The 18,465-nt window shown below is 42.4% G+C and overlaps 1 protein-coding gene and 1 long non-coding RNA gene across 9 annotated transcripts in view; one reads left to right on the top strand and one right to left on the bottom strand.

Moving 5' to 3' along the window:
- The window catches only part of LOC139621818 (neurexin-3b), a 290,171-nt gene that overhangs the window by 118,909 nt on the left and 152,797 nt on the right, over nucleotides 1–18,465 (bottom strand). The gene's annotated exons all lie outside the window — the stretch shown is intronic.
- Nucleotides 4,575–9,411, top strand: LOC139621820 (uncharacterized). The gene is made up of 3 exons (XR_011691091.1): nucleotides 4,575–5,068; nucleotides 7,636–7,753; nucleotides 9,049–9,411. It is a non-coding gene; the product is annotated as an uncharacterized lncRNA (long non-coding RNA).

The following is an 18,465-nucleotide window of genomic DNA, read 5'->3' on the forward strand; positions in this document are numbered from 1 at the left end:
CAGGTTATGTCTTAATTCTGCTAATGTCATGAAAAAACATAATATAAGTTGGTAGGTTTGTCTTTATTTACTGTAGAAGGACATATATTTAGTAAATAAATAATGAAGTATATTGTTTAATTTCCACTCCATACCAGTATATCATGTTAGTGTATCCTGGACTCTTGTGGCAACACCCAATATTGAATGACTTTTAGCGATTCGCACCCTTTACAGTATTTACTGAGGGAAAATAACATTTGAACCCCCCAGCACTACTATGCAGCTGGTTAGCTTAGCATAAAGGCTGGGAACAAGGGGAACTACCTAGCCTGAAGCTAACAAATTTTTAGTGACCAGCACTTTTAAACCTCCCCAATTAACATAAAAGTGTTCTGTATACTCTGTTGAACAGCTTATGTCTGTGTTATGTCTCTAAGTATTCAGACATAACCAGGATTGCCGTTTCCCTCTATTTCCACTCTTTATGCGAAGCCACGATAACTGGCTGCGCACTGTAACTTCATATTGAACGGACAGTTATGAGGAGTAACAATCTTATGATCTATATCTTGGCAAGAAAGCAAATAATAAAGCAAACTTTAAAATGTCCCTTTCCTTTAACTGTGTTCATCATATGTACATACAATAGTAAAAAATGTATGTTAAAAACTTTGGCCTTCGCTGGTAAAAATTCCCTTTGGTCTTTGCAAATCCCATGTGCAAAGGTGCACAAACAGAAACACACACACACACACACACACACACACACAACAAAACCTCTCACCCCACTGATCCCCTTTGTCTCCTGGTCCCTTGACATTAAACTTCTGCAGACGTTGCAGGTATAAGTACACATCCACATCCATTTTGTCTCCCACATGGCATTGCCTGAGCCACTGTCCTCAAGGTGATCCAGGATCAAAGGATCAGCATGTATAAACACACAGCCTCACACGCGCTCACACATGCACAAACACAGACCTGAGAGCCTACATTTAAGGAGAGGGAGAGATAAACTTTGACACTGAAGGATCAAGCTAAAACATTCAGGAAGCTCAGATGACACAGATGACTTGACAAAATAGTTTTTCATTTTAAAAACCCAGAGCAGTGTGCAGACATACTTGACAAATTCTGCACTAGTCCCTCTTCATATGCTTACAGTACAGATGATGTGTTATTTGATGTAAGACAGAGGGAGGAGAGGGCTTGTGGAATTGGCACTACTTTACAGCAGAATGGGAGTTTGATTGCTCTATTTCTCGAAGCCTGATGATGTCTTTTCCCATTTCTCAACATTTAATCCCTGTCTTAATGCACTCTGGCAAATTGGTTCCAATGAATACACACTGGTTTGCCAGTATGATGATAAACTGGTACAACACTCTCGATTGCTATATGAAATGGTAATAGAGAGCATTTCAACCTTGAAAACTGACACTAAAAATACCCATATACAGCATTTTACAGTTTCTGTGGAAGGCTTGTTTGTATTCTGGGTACAGTAGGAGTCAGGCACAGAGCCAATCTGCCCCCTGCCACTTCCTGGGCTTCGTCAAAACAGTTCTGGCCAAGCGATTTACAGGCAATATATGAAATATGGATCATACCTCGTTGAGGGAGAAAGTGCCCGGGGATTTTGTGCTGTGTGTGTGATACATGTGACGGCTGAGTGGGTGAGAGACAGAGATGATTGCTTATGGGATGGTGTAGGAATGAGAAACCATCACAACAGTAATATGTTCATGTTGCCCGTTCTCATCTGCACACTCACATGCTCGAGTATGGATGACAGACACATGTACACATACTGATACGAACACAGGCACATGTCCTCTTCCATGTGCCCAAAAAAGTGTGTAGCTTTAATATTTTGTTCAGACCGACAAAAGCACTGCATCCACAAAAACGAAACTGTCCTCATATCTTAATGACAACATAGGCCGCTTGTCAGTATCTTCAAAAGAACAACCAGAACAACCACAAAAAAAAAAAAAAGATGAATATGAGCTGATCTGCCAGCTCTATGATCAAGGTCTAAAATCAAAAGTTCACAACTCCTTGGTCATGGTAAGAGAAAGATCACGGGCACAGTTAAAAGAAACTTATGTTGACTGTGGGAATGAGATTGGGTGTGAACTTGTGTCTCCTGTGTCAAAGCTTGTTAACTCAACTATCTATCTCAGCCTCATCCCAAAACAACCACATTTTTTTTTTTTTTTTTTTTTAAATAAATGAAGCGCTGCATTTATCAACAGCAACGGAGTCACCAGGAGGTGGTTGGGGGAAATGGAGGGCGGTGGGTGAGGATTAGAGAAAAATTGTGGTTTTAGTAAAATGTAAATAAACACACTGTGTCTTCAGTCACTGCAGACACTAAAGATTTTCACGACCACAAGACGTTGCCTGTCAGGAGGCCATGAAGACAAGTTGCATTAAGTGGCATCCATGAGAGGATGAAATAGCAACCACAAAGTCTACTTAATAGACTTATCACATGCCAAGACACTGCGCAACAGTTAATCTTCCCCACGGGAGAGTTTTATAAGTCTGGGAATAGGTTTTTGTTGCTCTGGAGGGAAGCAGTAGAATTAGCACCTAGCTACCACGTACTACAATGTATTACACTTGGTATAGAAGGTGACTGGGAGGTGCAGCATATTTCTGTATGACCAAAAACTGCACTGCAAACATTGAATTGTGATCACTTTTTTTTTTTTTTTGTCACGACATCCCTTTCATGCTGGAGACCTCTACGCTAGAGCCCCATGCTGCACAACAGAGCGTATCCTCAAATGTTTGACACACAGCTGTAAAACGTAGCCTAACAGTGGATTTTGTGGCTAAAATGTTTTTTATGGGGAGAAGGGAACAAAATAACCCAAATGGCTACAAAACACTCAACAAGGAAGAGTCAGAAATTCAATTCAACACCTCCTCTAAAAGCCATCATGATGTTGTCCAAGATTCCACACACTCAGCTCCACTTGTGAGATGACAACAACACACACCAGTCTCCAGGTTGAAAAAAAGCATTATTGCGCGTTCAAGAGCGGCGCAGAGTGACTATTCACAAGCAAACCCCCCCACGCCTCCGCTATCGCTCGAAACCTCAATTTTGCTTGTTTTTGACAAAAGCAACACGGAGCAGCTACAGAGCTCTTGAATCGCTCGCACTTGCCACTCAGCCCACGTGTGTCACCCACAGGCCAGCTGGAGGTTGACTGGCAGCTAATTTGTAGAACAATAGACAATCAACTGTTCCCCTCCACTCCCACATACATACATACACACACACGCACACACGTGCGTAAACAAACACCCACACGCACAAACACCTCAGCCCTCTCCTGTCTCTCTGTCGGTCCTTCCCTGCCTCACTTCACCTGCAAACCTGACGGGGATGAGGCTCAGCTGCAGAGCTGTCTCCGTGCTCTGTTAGTGTGTATGCACGTGCTGGCATAAGCGCTTTTGCATCGAAACACACTTAATCGGGCCCGTATAACAGATGCTAGTGTACAGCAGGTATGTGGTGCTGTCCGCCAGGTGTGCCTCCACAACACTGCTGTCACTGCAGAATTGTCAGCACCCTGGAAGTACACATGATGTGCAGAGATGTTTTGGGTCACATCCTAAGGGGGAATGGAGAGGATGACATAATGCACAGAGGACCACTGCACCTTTTCTTCTGGCTCAAATAAACCAGTGCTTAGAAGCACAGCACTGTAATAGGTTTCGACCATCTTACGTTTGCCTGTTCTAAAACACAGCAGACCCATAATAACCTTGAATTATAATGGATTCCAATAATGATATCATGCTTCACCAGCCGGGTGTAAATTAAACGGAAGACATTTTTAATTACCCCAGGGTAGCTGAATATTGGCCATCCTGCCCTGGTGAGACTCTGTGCTAATACTGCGGTGGGGTGATAAAATTCAACCACAGGCCCCTTTGACCACAATCCAAGCTGGCTTCTATTTTCCCCTTCGCTTAGGCTACCTGTGCTCGTCCAATTAGAGTTGGCTGAGGATAGTACAAAGCATGGTGGGAAACACTGACATTTCACACTGGGCACTCTCTCATGAATATGGAGCAGAGTAATTATGGCTGTAAAGCAGTCTCCCCTTTCCCCACGTGCAGATGCACAGATTTTAGGTCACTTTCAGGAGAGGCAAATGATGCGACGGTAGACAGGAGGAAGACTGGAGGCGACTTATAATTGCATGCAGCTCTTCAATAACAAATGAATGTGTGATTAGTTACATGGAAAATAAGCTTCGTCTGTGCATGGTTTCCATTTTCAGTTCCTCTTTAGGTCACCAACACATTTCAAACAGGACTTAACTATTTTGTCAAAGCCAATAATGTCATAATTGCCAGATGCTTGGCTGGCATAAAAACAAAACCTCTCTCCCCAAACGACTGGGTGAGGGGGCAAATTACCTGTAAAGTGATTTCATAAATTCAATACAATACAAAAACTTTTCCACAGCATTTTCCATCATCATAACAACACAGTCAAACAGCCCCAAACTATTTCACTCTAACTTTGCTGTTTTCAGTCAGTAATCAATTTCAGATAAGTTAGTTAGTTATTATTACTTTACTGTTCTTTCTGTCAGTGTTAAGCTTTCACATTAAAGCCTGTTAGGCTACGTAAGGATTATGCAAATATGATCTATTGGGAGGCTTTTAATGTGAAATATCAATGCAGGAAGTGTAAAGCTTTGTTTAGAGGAGCATTTTATTGAAATAATTAGCAAGTGAGAAAAGTAAAAAAAAAGTAAAAAAGGGGAATTTAAGAGCAGCAGAGCCGTGAGTATGATTCTGTTCTATAATGATGCTTTGAAAACCTTCATTATCCCGACTGTCCTCCTGTAAAAAATGAGCCCGTAGGGGCTTTGTGCAGCAGGTTATTTATTTAACCCTTGTTACCTTTTGTTGTTAGGTGACGTCTAGTGGCCATAGTTATTATGACAAGAGCAAAGGGAAAAGTGCGGTGACGTAGTTTATAGAGCGACAGAGTCCATGTCAGGAGGAGGTTGGGATGAATGGGTCAACAAAACACAAGAATATGACACAGGTGAGCTGTGTTCGATTCCCACATGGAAGTAGCAGTTTATGTTGTTTCTGTTATCAGTGACAAGTTAACCACGTTGTTATAATTGTAACCATGGCAACAAAGATCTTCAAGTACTTATTTTAACCCAAATCACGATCTTCTCCTAAACCTAACTCAGCCATGATGGTTATCATAGTAATAATGACAACACAGGTAGAAACACTGCTCTCAGTACGGTCCATATGTTTATTTTTGTAACCATGACAACCAAGGTCCAATATGCCTGCCACTGTAGGGGTGCTATTTCAAGAGATACTCCTAAGGAGGGTGACGACCTAAATGGTTGTTCAGGTTGGAGCTTGTGTTAACAGCAAATTTAAAATGCTTGCAGATCAGAAATCAGGTGGTAATCTGACTAAAATATTATAAAATATCAATAAAACAGGGGGACTTTGCTCTATTATAAGTCTGTTTCATATAAAGGTTTGGCTCTCACTGCATTTCAGGTAAACACGAATAGGATTAGATGCAAGATGAAAGAAAGCACCATTATGCAAGAGGAAGTCTTTGGCTCATATTACTATCAAGTGTTACCAAAATAGTATGACCTGCTTCTCCCACCATAGTGTGCACCTGATAAATGTTGACATTTATCATCATGTTTTACATCTGAAATATCAAGATAAAGGGGTCCTTCTCTCAGTCTTAACCTTTAAGGCATGCAGCAGGTTAGCTTCCCAGCAGGCAGGTGACTGCACATGAGATACGAGCAGATAAAAAGATGCATTCACTCGCCTTCATTGATAGGCAGCTAAACAAGATATGAGCACACACACACACACACACACACACACACACACACACACATACACACACACCTCAGGCAGAATCATAATCTAAGGTAGAGAAACGATTCTAATGAAGTTCAAACCACTTGTTTCTCCCTGGCAGGAGTTAGTTTGCATAAAGATCAGATGAAAAGTTTTTATTATCAGGTCAGGTTCTTTCCATGTGCTGTGATTCATAAAACATATGTTTTCTGTTATTTTTAGTTTTCATTCTTTTCTGAGAACGGTTGATCCTTTATGAAAAGCAGATTCACTGAGAAGATATGAACTGTGTTAAAAGACCAAATAAAATAATTTTCTAAAAAAAAAAAGAATACAGAAATTAGAATCATACTATAAAACAACGATTGCCTTTGTTTGCTACTGCAAATTTTAATGGACAAATGCAACAAGGGTGACAAAGCATCACAAGTTAAAATTCAGTTTTCCCAACACTGTCCAAAAACTTCCACAGTTCATTGTTTGAATCATACATTCTTCTTGTGGTATTTGTCTGAAGCTACTGTGCATCACACTTATATTTATATTATATTTATATTTAGGTGAAACACCAAACAAGTAGGAAATCCTGATGTCTTGGCCAAACAGATCTTCAGGTTTTAATGTTTTGTGATGCAACATCAAGTTTAGAATGATGGACCAGCCAAAGTATGAAACTTCAGAGGTTAAACAGGAGACTGGAGACAAAAGCACATGGCTGTCGACAGCTTTGCTCAAACAGGAATCAATCAGGCAATGGCAAATTTGTGACTCTGAGCAGCTAGGAGAAAGACAAATGCACAAAAAGGCACTGACACAGAAATCTAGTCCAACTAATTCTTGACCTTAGGTATGCAAGCTACATGGAGGGAAGCAGTGGAAAAAAGCAAGCGGCGTCAATATTTCAGCTGTGCCTAATGGAGGAACTGAGCATAGCTAAAATAACTTGGGACTCTGTGTCTTTTTTAGCCAGCTCTAGCTAGGCTAAGTGCAATCCCTGATGGGCCTTGGCGAAGGCAATCAAGCCTGAGCAGGAACATCTGCCTGGATGTCTCTGAACATTGTGCATGCTGACAACAGCTTTAGGCTTTTAAAAAGACACTGACTTCCATATACTTGCATGTTACTGTGTCTCACGCCTAGGTTATGCTCTGTCCTGCCATTCTTTTCGCTTTTCAGAGGAGAAAGGGAAGCTGCCTGCCTCTATGTAAATGCAAATCCATTTCGGAAAAAAAAAACCTGCGAGGGGAACAAGCTATTCCCTTTGCTGTATCTGAGAAGTGGAAAGTTTGAAAGGTTTCATTTTAAATGAGGACTTTTTTAAATTTCAGTAGCTTGTGTAAATGGTGACTAGTGACAGCAATGAAAGAGCAGACCTTAAAAGACACTCTGTAAGAAAAGTAGTCCCACACCATCAATCGCTTTCATTAACCTAAATTATAAAGTTATCTTTGAAAAAGATTAAAAGTAATACATTTTTTTCCCAACTCAGGCTGGATGAATGTTCAAACAATTTTTATCTTGGAAACTGGTATCGTTTGATCTCATCTCATCTAACACTACCTTCATGCTTCTTTGGATAGCTAACCGGATTCCACTGCAGTTTAGACTCCACATTCACTGGCTTCCCTAATCTCAAATAATCCCCAATGGAATAGCACCCTTGTGCTAAAATAAGGGGGTTTATTTAGATTTCACACCAATTGTGACAGTTTCCCCAATTTTATTTGCTTTTTTTTTCTCTCTCTCTCCACTTTCCAGCACTGGGTTGCAACTCCCTCTGAAAATGGAAACCCTGGCACCCATCTGTGAAAACACCTGATTGTGAGCAACTGTGAATTGTCACTTCCTCATGGAAAAGAAACCCAAAGATGCAAAGGTGCAACAAAATCTGGAACTCTTTAACATGTGACCTAAGAACCAGCTGTTTTATAAGTCTTTTCCCACAAAAGCATAGGAGAGAGCGAGGTGACCAAAGAGACAACCAGAGTGAGGTTGAAAACAGAGGAACAGATACTGAATGATGGAGTTGAAGAAATTACAAATGGCTCCACTAATCAGGAGATTTTCAGACGAGGTAGTATCTATTTTACCCCCATCCCAGCCCCCATTTACGCCCGTATGAAAGAGCAATGAGACGAGTGCCGGTTTCCTACTTAATTATCTCTCTAATGAAGGAAGAGAATGGCATTTAATTACTTGGCCTCAGATTTAGACTCATGGCATGCAAGAGGTAAATGGATTTAATGTTGCGAGGATAAATGGAGCTACGGCGATGATATGCAGATGTTTGCACATGTGCAGCAGGCGTAACAAACTACCACACGGCACTTGATATGCCGTTAAAGCCTCCCGTCCAAATCTGCTGCGTACTATAAGAGCCCTAAGGAGTAATCACATGGCATTTAAAGCCCGAGCACAGAGCGACGCCTCTGTGTGTGTGTGTGTCTGTGTGTTCTTGAGTGATTATCTATTCGAAAGTGTGTTAAAAATAATGTCACTGCATAAGAGAACCGGGGCTGATGCCCAGAGAGTTCAGGCTCTGAAGATTTCAGGGCACCAACTTTCAGGAGCAGCTGCCAGTTAGGATTCGCTCAAATTCTGCAACATGGGATGAGGGCAGGGTTGGTGGGGTGGGGAGGGGTGACATCACATCACCCCGATCCTTGCTTCCCTTCATTGGCTCAACATCTGATGTCATCTTTTTATTTTATCTTTTATTTTATTTGTTTATTCTTTACTTTTATTTTTTTATATTTGTATTGTAATAATAATAATAATAATAATCATTATTATTATTATTATTATTATTATTATTATTATAAATGCTTCACACAGATGTTACGCACTCTCCTATGTGTCATGCTTTTAGTCATCAACATGATAACAACTAAAGTGGGTGGGTTTTTCAGTTTCACTTAAGGAAAAAAAAAAATCACACAGTTCAATGTCCATCAATTGTCACTTGTCCATTCAGTGAGACACATGAGCCTTTTCGTCCTCCAGACATATGAAGCCCTGAGAAAATAAGAGTCAAAAACAACTGTCATCTTTCAAAAGAGTAAACTTTTCTTATTTCTGAAGATGTTTATTTCCGAAGAATATATTTCTTGTCGGCACTTCTCTCATCAGATGACAGACATGGTTGGCTGTGCTATCTTTGCTTATCTACAGAAATCCACACTCTGGCGGAGAGGAGGCAGCGGCTGGGGGAGCCAGACAGATTGACGTGACTGCATCGGCTCTGCAACACGTGCTTCACGTTGGTGAGCAAATTGGAGTAAATGATTTCAGAAGACCAACAGGCTGAACCAAAACCATTTGGAACTGAAACAACAGCTGAAGTTACAAATTAGCTTAATGGCAACTTTTACCAGTCCACAGAGTTTTCCAGCCATCTGTGTGCAGTGATCCCACGCAGGGTATTGCCATGAGAGTTTTACCTATCAACATATTCATATAAAACACAGCCAGATACATTTATATCACATGAAGAAAACAAAATACATCTTTAACCCAAGGGACAATCTGAAAAACTAGGACACTTGAAGAGTCCAATGTTGGAGGCCATTATTTACCTAATTTACATCATCTCAGAACTGAGGAACCTTATTTAATATTTCTGTCTCCAGCACCGTTTTTTTAAACTTAACATTAATTTAGTCCTGCAGTACATACTGTACATGTACAAACTTACTTCTACACTCATCATAGTTTTAGTATTATTATTTTTAATCATTTTGTTTACTGTCTTATATTTTCTTTTAAATTTTTACTCTGTGAAGGAGATTTTCTTCACTTCCCAGTGTTCCTCTTGTTTTCCTAGGCCTCACACGCTCCAAGAGTTCAGGTCATAACAATCTTCGCATTATTAGACAATGTTTCACAATGTTTAGCTTCTGTTATGACTTTTTGTGTCTAGATGGAGCCACTGTTATCCTCTGTAACTGGGGTATCCAAGGTCTGAGAGATAAGACGGTAGAAGCACAAACTTAGAAAATACTGTTTAAGGTCTCATTGTTGTCGACTACCAACTACGTAGGGAAAAGACTCTAGTAATATCAATTTACTATAAATATGTGACAATGCGGATTTTTAGCATCTTCCCACGCAAATGTTTTTATGAAATAAGGTGTAGTGAAATGTGACTATATATACCCATTGTCAGACAAGGCATCTTCAGGAAATTGGTGGGGCACTACTACGGTTAACCTGCTGTCATTAAATTGCTCATCACTTTCTCTGCGGCGCGTCGGCTTGCAATAAATACTTCTGCCTGAGACATGTGAACTCCTGGTCATCGTGTCTTTTTTAGCTCACAAGAATTTCAGTCACAACTCTACTATCAGTCATAATCCCACAGCTCCAGTTAAGATAGCTGCTGCACTGGAGTTACAGAGATCACCAGAGCAACATCACTGATATCTCGACCGTATTCGCACTGAAATTCATCTGGCCAGAACATTTTAGAATTCCAGATATAGTCTCCCCATTTGAATCATGACTTGTTGAAACTCTGCAATATAATCAATTTGACTTGACATATACTCACTTCACCTCAAGTGCACTTTGTGCCGTTTTTGCCAAAGGCCACCATTGTAGACTTTACGTCTGCTGACTGCATTAATCCACAGTAATCTGTCTTCAAAGTGGGGCTGCAAAACTGTGGGGAACAGCGCGCTGTCAACAGGAGTTAGCTGGCTCGTCACCACTCCCTGCTCCTCTATTTAAATCTTGTTCTACTGCTCCCTCTCGCAGACTAAATGGAGAGGTAGAGCTTTTTGTGATTTTCTTCTGGATTATAACTTGCTGTTTCTAATCTGCAGACAAATTTAATTGGTCAGTGTACAGTGGTCTCAGATGTTTGGACACCTCTGTATGTGCAGGGATGCATTTGTATATGATTCCAGTTACAGAAAGTGAAATCATGCATTTGCTTATTCATACACAAGCACTCGTGCAGCATCCTCATCAGCAAAGAGGGGAGCGCTCATCAGCAGAAAGAGAGACCAACAGCTCCGAAGCAGCCCACGCTATACCTTCAAGCAGCTGTAGCATCAGGCTACTGGAGTGTAATCAAAAGCCTGGGTCCGCCTCAAGGTCAATTCATCAGTGAAGTTATCACGCCTGAATTATACATGACAGCTTCTGTAAACCATAAATGTTGAATATCCAGTTTGCGCGCAAGAAATGACAGAAAAGATGGAAAACAGGAGAGAGGTAGAAAGGAGAGGGAGAGAGAGATGACAAAGAGCGGTGGCTGAGCATCCCGCCACTTACAATAAAATGTCAGCAGGGCGAAACGGTTTGTGTGCCACGGCAGATGGATTCGAGACAAACATAAGTAAAAGCTACAGTTCATGCTCAAATGCACTTCAGGCATCCACATCCCGAGATCGAACAAATGCACAGTAAACATAAATTATGTACAGCGAAAAACAAACATCAACAAACGACATGGATACGATCAGATCAAAATAAGAGTAATATGTTTTACTCCTATATACAATTTATACTTTCACGCAGCTCTGCAGTTTTTTTGTTGTTTTTTTTTAAGACATGACAGGGAAAATAAGGTGATAAGAGGTGATCTTATTCACATCTGCTACTCAAGATGGAGCCTTCAGCTGTTAAGTTCCAATGTCAGACTCTTGCTGTGAACCCAGACGAGCAAATCAATAGCGTATCGAGTGAGGTCAGCCTCCTTGAACCCTCGCTCTCTGCTTCGCTCGCTCGCTGCGCCTCTCTCTGTGAATCTCCCACACGTATGTGCTTTTAATCTCGCCACAGAAAGACTCAGAATGTGAGCGGCCGATAGCTAGTCAAGCCAAGGCCACATTGGAGGTGTGTCAGAGCCAGTAAACACACATTGCCTATTTTACGCTGAAAAACTACATTTCCTGTTAAATATAGCTCAATGATCACCAAGCACAGCTGGGCAGGAAACTGATTTGATTATTGTTTTTAAGCACTTCAACAGCATTAAATGTACTTACTCTGTTCTTACATCTGCACGCCTGCCCATACTCTTCGATCTTCCTCCTCCATTAATCTCGCTGCACCTCCTGCCTGTCGTACCACCATGAGGTTTAGAGCCGTCAGCCGTGCTGCCCCTTGACTCTGGAACTCACTTCCACAAGACATCTCTAATATTGAGTCTCTTCCTGATTTCAAATCCCACCTCAGAAAGACACCTCTTCAAACTTGCCTGCCAGTGTTTAATCATATGTATTTTCATGCAATTACATTTTATTTATTGTAATTTATTTTGTATTGTATGCCTTGTACTTGCATTTTATCTTTTTATTGTTCCCTGTAAGGTGTCCTTGAGTGCCTATAAATAAAATGTATTATTATTATCATTATTATTAGTATCACAGCAAGTGACCTAATACCAGAAATGTAAGCATTCAGACTTAATGTACTGTAGGTGCATGAAAAGATACGCAAATGCTCACTGAAGCATTCAAAAGTTCAAAAGGAGCCTTATGGTGCACTTGGTGGTAAGATTGATGTTTCCGGAGCTAATTCAGAGGCTAAGACTTCAGGAGAAATGAACTGAAGGTACTTAAGAGAAAAATCTATTTAATTCTGACTTAACTCAGGCTCGGTATTCTCATTATTTCACTCCTATGGGCTTTGACACAACACTGGACCAGAGCCACACTGGTGAGGATTAAAACAAAACGTGCAGTCGTAGAGGCTGCCACCCCGGGTAGCTGATCAACTATCGATTTTCATTTGGGGAGGGGGAGGGGGGTGAAGGGGGAGGTGTGAAGCTTTGCAGAGCAGAGTGATGGCGAGGGAGACGCTGGGTGACAGCAAGCGAGACTCAAATTAAAGATTTCCCGTCCATGAAATGAAAGAGGGCCACCAGGGCCAATAGAGTGGCTCCTGTTGAGTGGACGCACACAAACCACATTCCACGCTGCATACTCAAGAAACCCTTCACAAACACTCGAGCCTCCGTCAGCACAAAGCCCCACGTCTGCGTACAGTATATATCCTTGTGCTGTTGGCAGGAGGACTTATTGCACTGTGCATGGGGGAGGGGAACACACTGACAGTGATGACATTATCCCTGCCCCTCTTTTGTTAGGAAACCACAGCGTCTTGTCTCATAAATAAAGCCGAGGCTCCATTAAGACCAATGACTGTATCCATCCTCCCCTGTCTCTCATTATAAGGCCATCTGCATCCATCGACACATGCATCCCTCCTGGCAAGGCCACACAGGACCCATCAGAAACAGGACAGCCGACAACAGTTCACTGCCAGAGCCCGCCGATATAGGCTGTCACGCCTTGATGAGGTCATGAAGATAGCAATAGCTGTACCACATAGCATGACGCATGGGCTGATGGAGGCGGATTAACACCTCTGGGGTTCTGTGGAATTTCGTCCTGGATGACAGCAGGTTTCAACCGAGGAGCACGAACACCTCAATTTCTGTTTACCCTCTTTAGCCAGCTTTTCTGCCCGGTCTCTCCAGTCAAAACGCAAACCGGTGTCTCCTCAGCTGGAAAATGGCCTCTGTTCCGCCCACAAACCCCACACATACACACAGCATCGCCGAGAATAAAACCGGCCTTCCTGCCCGGCTCCCCGCCTGTCAGCTCGCTACTCGTCTTCCTGTGCAAACCCGCGCTCAATCATTGATGAGACCAGGTCCTCCAGTGCGAATGAAAGGACTGGGCAAGGGAGTGAAATCACCATTAGACTGCAGGAGGAGCATTAGTGAGAACCACGTATTAAAAATCCCCCCCCCCCACACACCACCAGCCTCAGGCAGATACTACACACACACACAGAGCAGCAGAAACACAAGAGAGACTTTACATGAAACATTGATGGAGTGGAAAAGACATGAGAGGCTTGTACAGTGTGTTTGTGTTTGAAAGTTGACGCCACGGACATGTTTGTTCTGCAGTTATAATCAGTGCTACTTTATGTCTGTGCTTGCAAACATTCAGAGACACAACTGACATGGAAGAGTTTGTTGTAGAGTGTGTTATCTTTCATCCCTCCTGGGTCTCCTGTCTGCCATTACCATTTATTGATATTATTTTACAAACAATGTGTCCCCCACAATGAAGCCAAAGCACTGCCAGAGGTGAGCAGCGACTGAGAGAGGATGATCGTTTTCCCTTCCATTTCAGCAAGACAGAGAGAGAGAGAGAGAGAGAGAGAGAGAGAGAGAGAGAGAGAGAGAGAGAGAACACATATACTCAGCTTTCTTTTGAATATGTTGGATTTCATGCTGCTGTCTAGATGTGTGTAAGCTAATGTATAGAGCACTCAGTAGACTGGAGCTCAGCTAATCTGTCACTGAATAAACCTGCGAGTACATAAGCGCACATCACATTACGCTCTCCCAGTCTGCGCGAGTATAAATAATTAACCCCCGTCTCAACTTCTAACACTCCCTCCTCTCCACTGATTTCATGGCTTAACTTTTTTCACCTTGCTAGCGCAGAATAAAGGAGTAAACAGAGTGCAGAATATCTTTATTGTGGATGTTTGTTTGTGTGTGGCGGAGAGTGGATGGTGCGACGGGGGCGGGGGGTGGGGGGGGTTGTTACACTGGGAGCTATGCTCAGCACTGTTCGTTGCCGCGCTCTCAGCGGGCCAGCCTGGGGTTGACTTACTGGATCAGAAGCAACTCTCAGCCCGCTGGGTGAACTCTTCAACTCTGTGCTGAGTGAGCGCGTGAGCAGGGCGGGCAGGCGTAGCCCTCCTGAGCTCACACTGCGGCCCTGAGATAGGCCCTCTTTATGCACGTAAACACACGAGGCCAATCTGGTGCAGGGAGGCTGCTCTCGGCTGATAAAGTGCTACCCTGAGTGAACCCCGAACCTCTACATCTTCACACTCCTGTTTCGCTCCCTCGCTCCGGCTGTCCCACTTGTGCTCTGTTTAGCCTCTTTGGCCCACTCTTCACCTCGTGGTTATTTGAAGTGTTAAGAGGCGAGTGCCATGTTGGTCACAGTTCACAGTTTAATGGAGTCAAAGGTTTAGAAAGCACAGCCTGTGCTGAGTACACGTGTAAATGGACAAGTGGGGAACAACAGATTCACATGGCAACAAGTCAAAACAACATTTGACGGTGAAATGAAAATGCCCTGAGAAGAAAATCATTTCTGATGTTTGCCCCCCCCCCCTTTCTAGTACGCCTCCATTTTTTTCCCATTGTTATCATCTCCAGGTTGCTTGTTAGGCTGTGATGAAATAGCCACATCTGGATGCAGGAGAACCACGGAGTCATGAGAGCACCCAGTTGGATTGACACGCAGCTTTGTGTGGTGGATTAATTACGAGTTCTTACTCGGTTGCCACGCTGCTGCAGTGTAGGAACACAAGTGAAAGGAGAAAAAAACATGAACACAAACACACACACACAAGAAAAAAAAAAAGCTTAAATGTAGAAACAGATGTCCCTGGCATATTGATAACAGTTATTTCAACACCAACGCTGGCTTGCCTTGAAGACTAAATAACAGGCCTCTGGCAGAAGGCCGAGGAGATACATGTTATTGGAGGTTGAGCAGGGACCGCCTTTTATAGCGCCACTACAAGCAGAAATGAGAAGCCGCACTGGCCTCAGAAATGAGAAAAGACGTCAGTATCAAGGGGCCGTTTTCTTCCATTAATATGGAAATCGTGAGCATATACCTTTGGAGAGATTTGGTCCAGTCATACTGTAGCAGCAACGTCAAGAAAACACATATCCAGACGCGTGCTCACCAGGGGTCAGATGCATAAATTATGCATACACACAAAAACCATGCGTACGCCATTTCCCACACATGGATTGGTATTTATGAACACAGAATGTGTGGTCAGACTGTGTGCGCGTTTTTTTAGAGCGAGGCAAGTTAAGAATGAAGTGAAAATGGAATATAATGAAGAGACACAGACTTTAAAATAAAACAAAGTAGTTAAATTCACGGAGCTTCATTCATTATTATCATTATAAGTTTTGCTGTTTACACTATAAAAACAATTTGACAATTCATAAACAGAAATAATCGTGTTCATGTGCTTTGTGTGCTTCCTTTAGCATTGTTTAATATTATGTCCTCATTATTCATTGTGAGGTATTCTGTGAACTGTCTCCATGCTATTTTAATATTTACTAATCACAGTTGGGGACGCCTGTCTAGAGCCTAATGAAGACGTCTCTGGTCCTAACAGATGAAGTTCAGAGTAAAACAGGACTGTACAGGACTGTACAGTTGGAGTTATTTCACTAAAGTCGGTAAAATAATTTTTTGTTGTTCTATTGTGTGCCTCACCTGACAACTTGTGGCACAGACAGTGTTTCTGTCTGAAAACTGATGGATTGAGGGAGTGTCTTCATCCATCTATGGCTAATTGTTGTGCACGTGCGCCCAACTTCTCAATGAGTGAGAGTTATAAATATATAAATATTTAATTCTGACCAAAATAATGCATATGCATATTTCTGGATTTGTGCGTACTTTTAGTCATGAATCTACACAGAGTTTTATGTGTCTGGCCCCAGATCTCCAAGAAGATATCAAGGAATGCTGCAGGGAATGAGCCCCTGTGTGCAGCGAGCCCTCTCAGTGTCTGACATTACACCTGCCCTGAAAGCAAACCAGAGGTTTTGTAGTGGAAACAGAAAGGGGAAAAGAACTGGGGATAACTTACAGGAGGCTGAGCTGAAAGGTCAAAACAAAAATCAAATCCAGCATGATCGCACAGGAAAAATGGAGGCTCTGCAAACCAAAGCAAAGCCAAAAAGCCAAACAACAAAACTTTTGCATAATTCGCTGCTTCCGAATACTTTCACCAGCCACTGGTCAAAAATGTCAAAGACGCCAAAACTGGTCAAAAATGTCATGTCATTGTTTTCGTTTTTTTTTTTTTCCTTCTATACAAGCCCTCTAGGCAGCATGTTTCAAGCTCTCCCCATCACGCCAGAAACGTTTCCCTGGGGGAAAAAAACCCACATCGCTTGACTTTTCTTATTCAATGTTGAAAAGATAGAGAGTTGTGTGTGTGTGTTTCTCCAGGGAGCTGTCTCTGACTGCATCTCCTCCAACTGAACCTCACAAGCTCTATCTGGTGTGGATGTCATTAAATGAACAGACCTCCAGTTGCATCGAGTATACTGGCATTTGCTCGCTGAGCCGTATTAGACAGCAGTTCGACAGCCTTTGAGAGGACGCCAAATTCGATTGTGTTTTGAGTGCGCTGACAGCCTGAAGGAGCCGTGGAGCCCAACAACAGCAGATTGGTGTTTTTCTTGTGCGAACGTGTGGTTCATATTTTGACAAGCCCAGTATGTCACAGATGTACAGTATAGTCTCAGAAAATGGTCATCTGGACTGACTTCCAAAGACAGAGATATACTGACACACCTTAAAGAATCTTAAATCTCCACACCAATATCCAACATTTAACTTACACACAGCAAAATAATAATAAGTAGTCTGCCCAGTCCAAAATAACCAGACCTCTGCAGGAAATTTGTTTATTTTCTGCAAATTAAAATGTTTATTTGGGCCGAGGACAGAGAGAGAGAGAGAGAGAGAGAGAGAGAGAGAGGGCAACAGAACAGAGGAGAGGAGACTTTGAAAGTTGTTAAAGTTTGGCTGAAGCGTGCATTGTAATCACAGCCCTCATTTTTACTGTGGTTGAGCAAAATCAATCCCTGCGATTTGTGTGCCCCGGCAGACTTCTAACAAGAGCAGCGAGCTGGAAAATAGGTCCACCGTCACCCCACAACACCTGGCCGCTCCAGACACTGCATGGGTGCTTCCTTTGGAAAGCCACATCTGCGCACACACACCTGAGCTTGCTCTCACTTGCACACACACACACACACACACACACACACACACACACACACACACACAAGCCAGTAAGGGCAACCTTCGGCTTTGTAATCTCAATGGCAATGATGTGGTGGCTGGATGACTGTGTGATTGTCACAGACAGCACAAAGCGGACCGAGGCAGGTTTTTGCTGTGGCTGTAATCTCTATAGAGCTGGAGAAGAATAAGACACCAGCTGAAAATTGTCGGCGACTGGCAGCGCGGTTACATCCTGTTGAACTGTATGAAAAACTAGGACAGATATAAGTTACACAGATCAGCATGTTGAATCTTTGAACATTTTCCTTTTGCTGTTTCTTTGAGCAGAATTTCAATGTATTATTGCTGCCAGGGGAGACGCAGGGTAATGTAACACCTTAAAGAATTTATAATCCTCATTTTATATGGCGTGTCAGCGGTGAACTCTTTTATTCAGGGGAACAGTGGAGTCCTGGGACTGCAGCGACAAGAGGGAAGCAATTAGGGTGGGCTTTTAAAATTATTACTTCCTGGAAATGTAACTCTGTTTCTCCTGGAAAGCTGGAGTTTCTCTCCATACAAATATATGCTCAGATTTTAAACACAGACCTGTGGACAATTCAGCAATATGCTTTCATATTCGTTAGATTATCTGGCAATATTTTTTAGTTAAACAACGATTCCTCAGCATATTCTAATAAAGCTTTAATACATTTGCGTGGTTATATATGACTGAGTGAGCCTCTTTAACTGAAACCAACATGTTGCT

Source organism: Trachinotus anak, unplaced genomic scaffold, assembly GCF_046630095.1.
Source record: "Trachinotus anak isolate AG129_WGS33_773 ecotype Australia unplaced genomic scaffold, CSIRO_AGI_Tana_v1 ptg000005l, whole genome shotgun sequence".
NCBI classification, from domain to species: domain Eukaryota; kingdom Metazoa; phylum Chordata; class Actinopteri; order Carangiformes; family Carangidae; genus Trachinotus; species Trachinotus anak.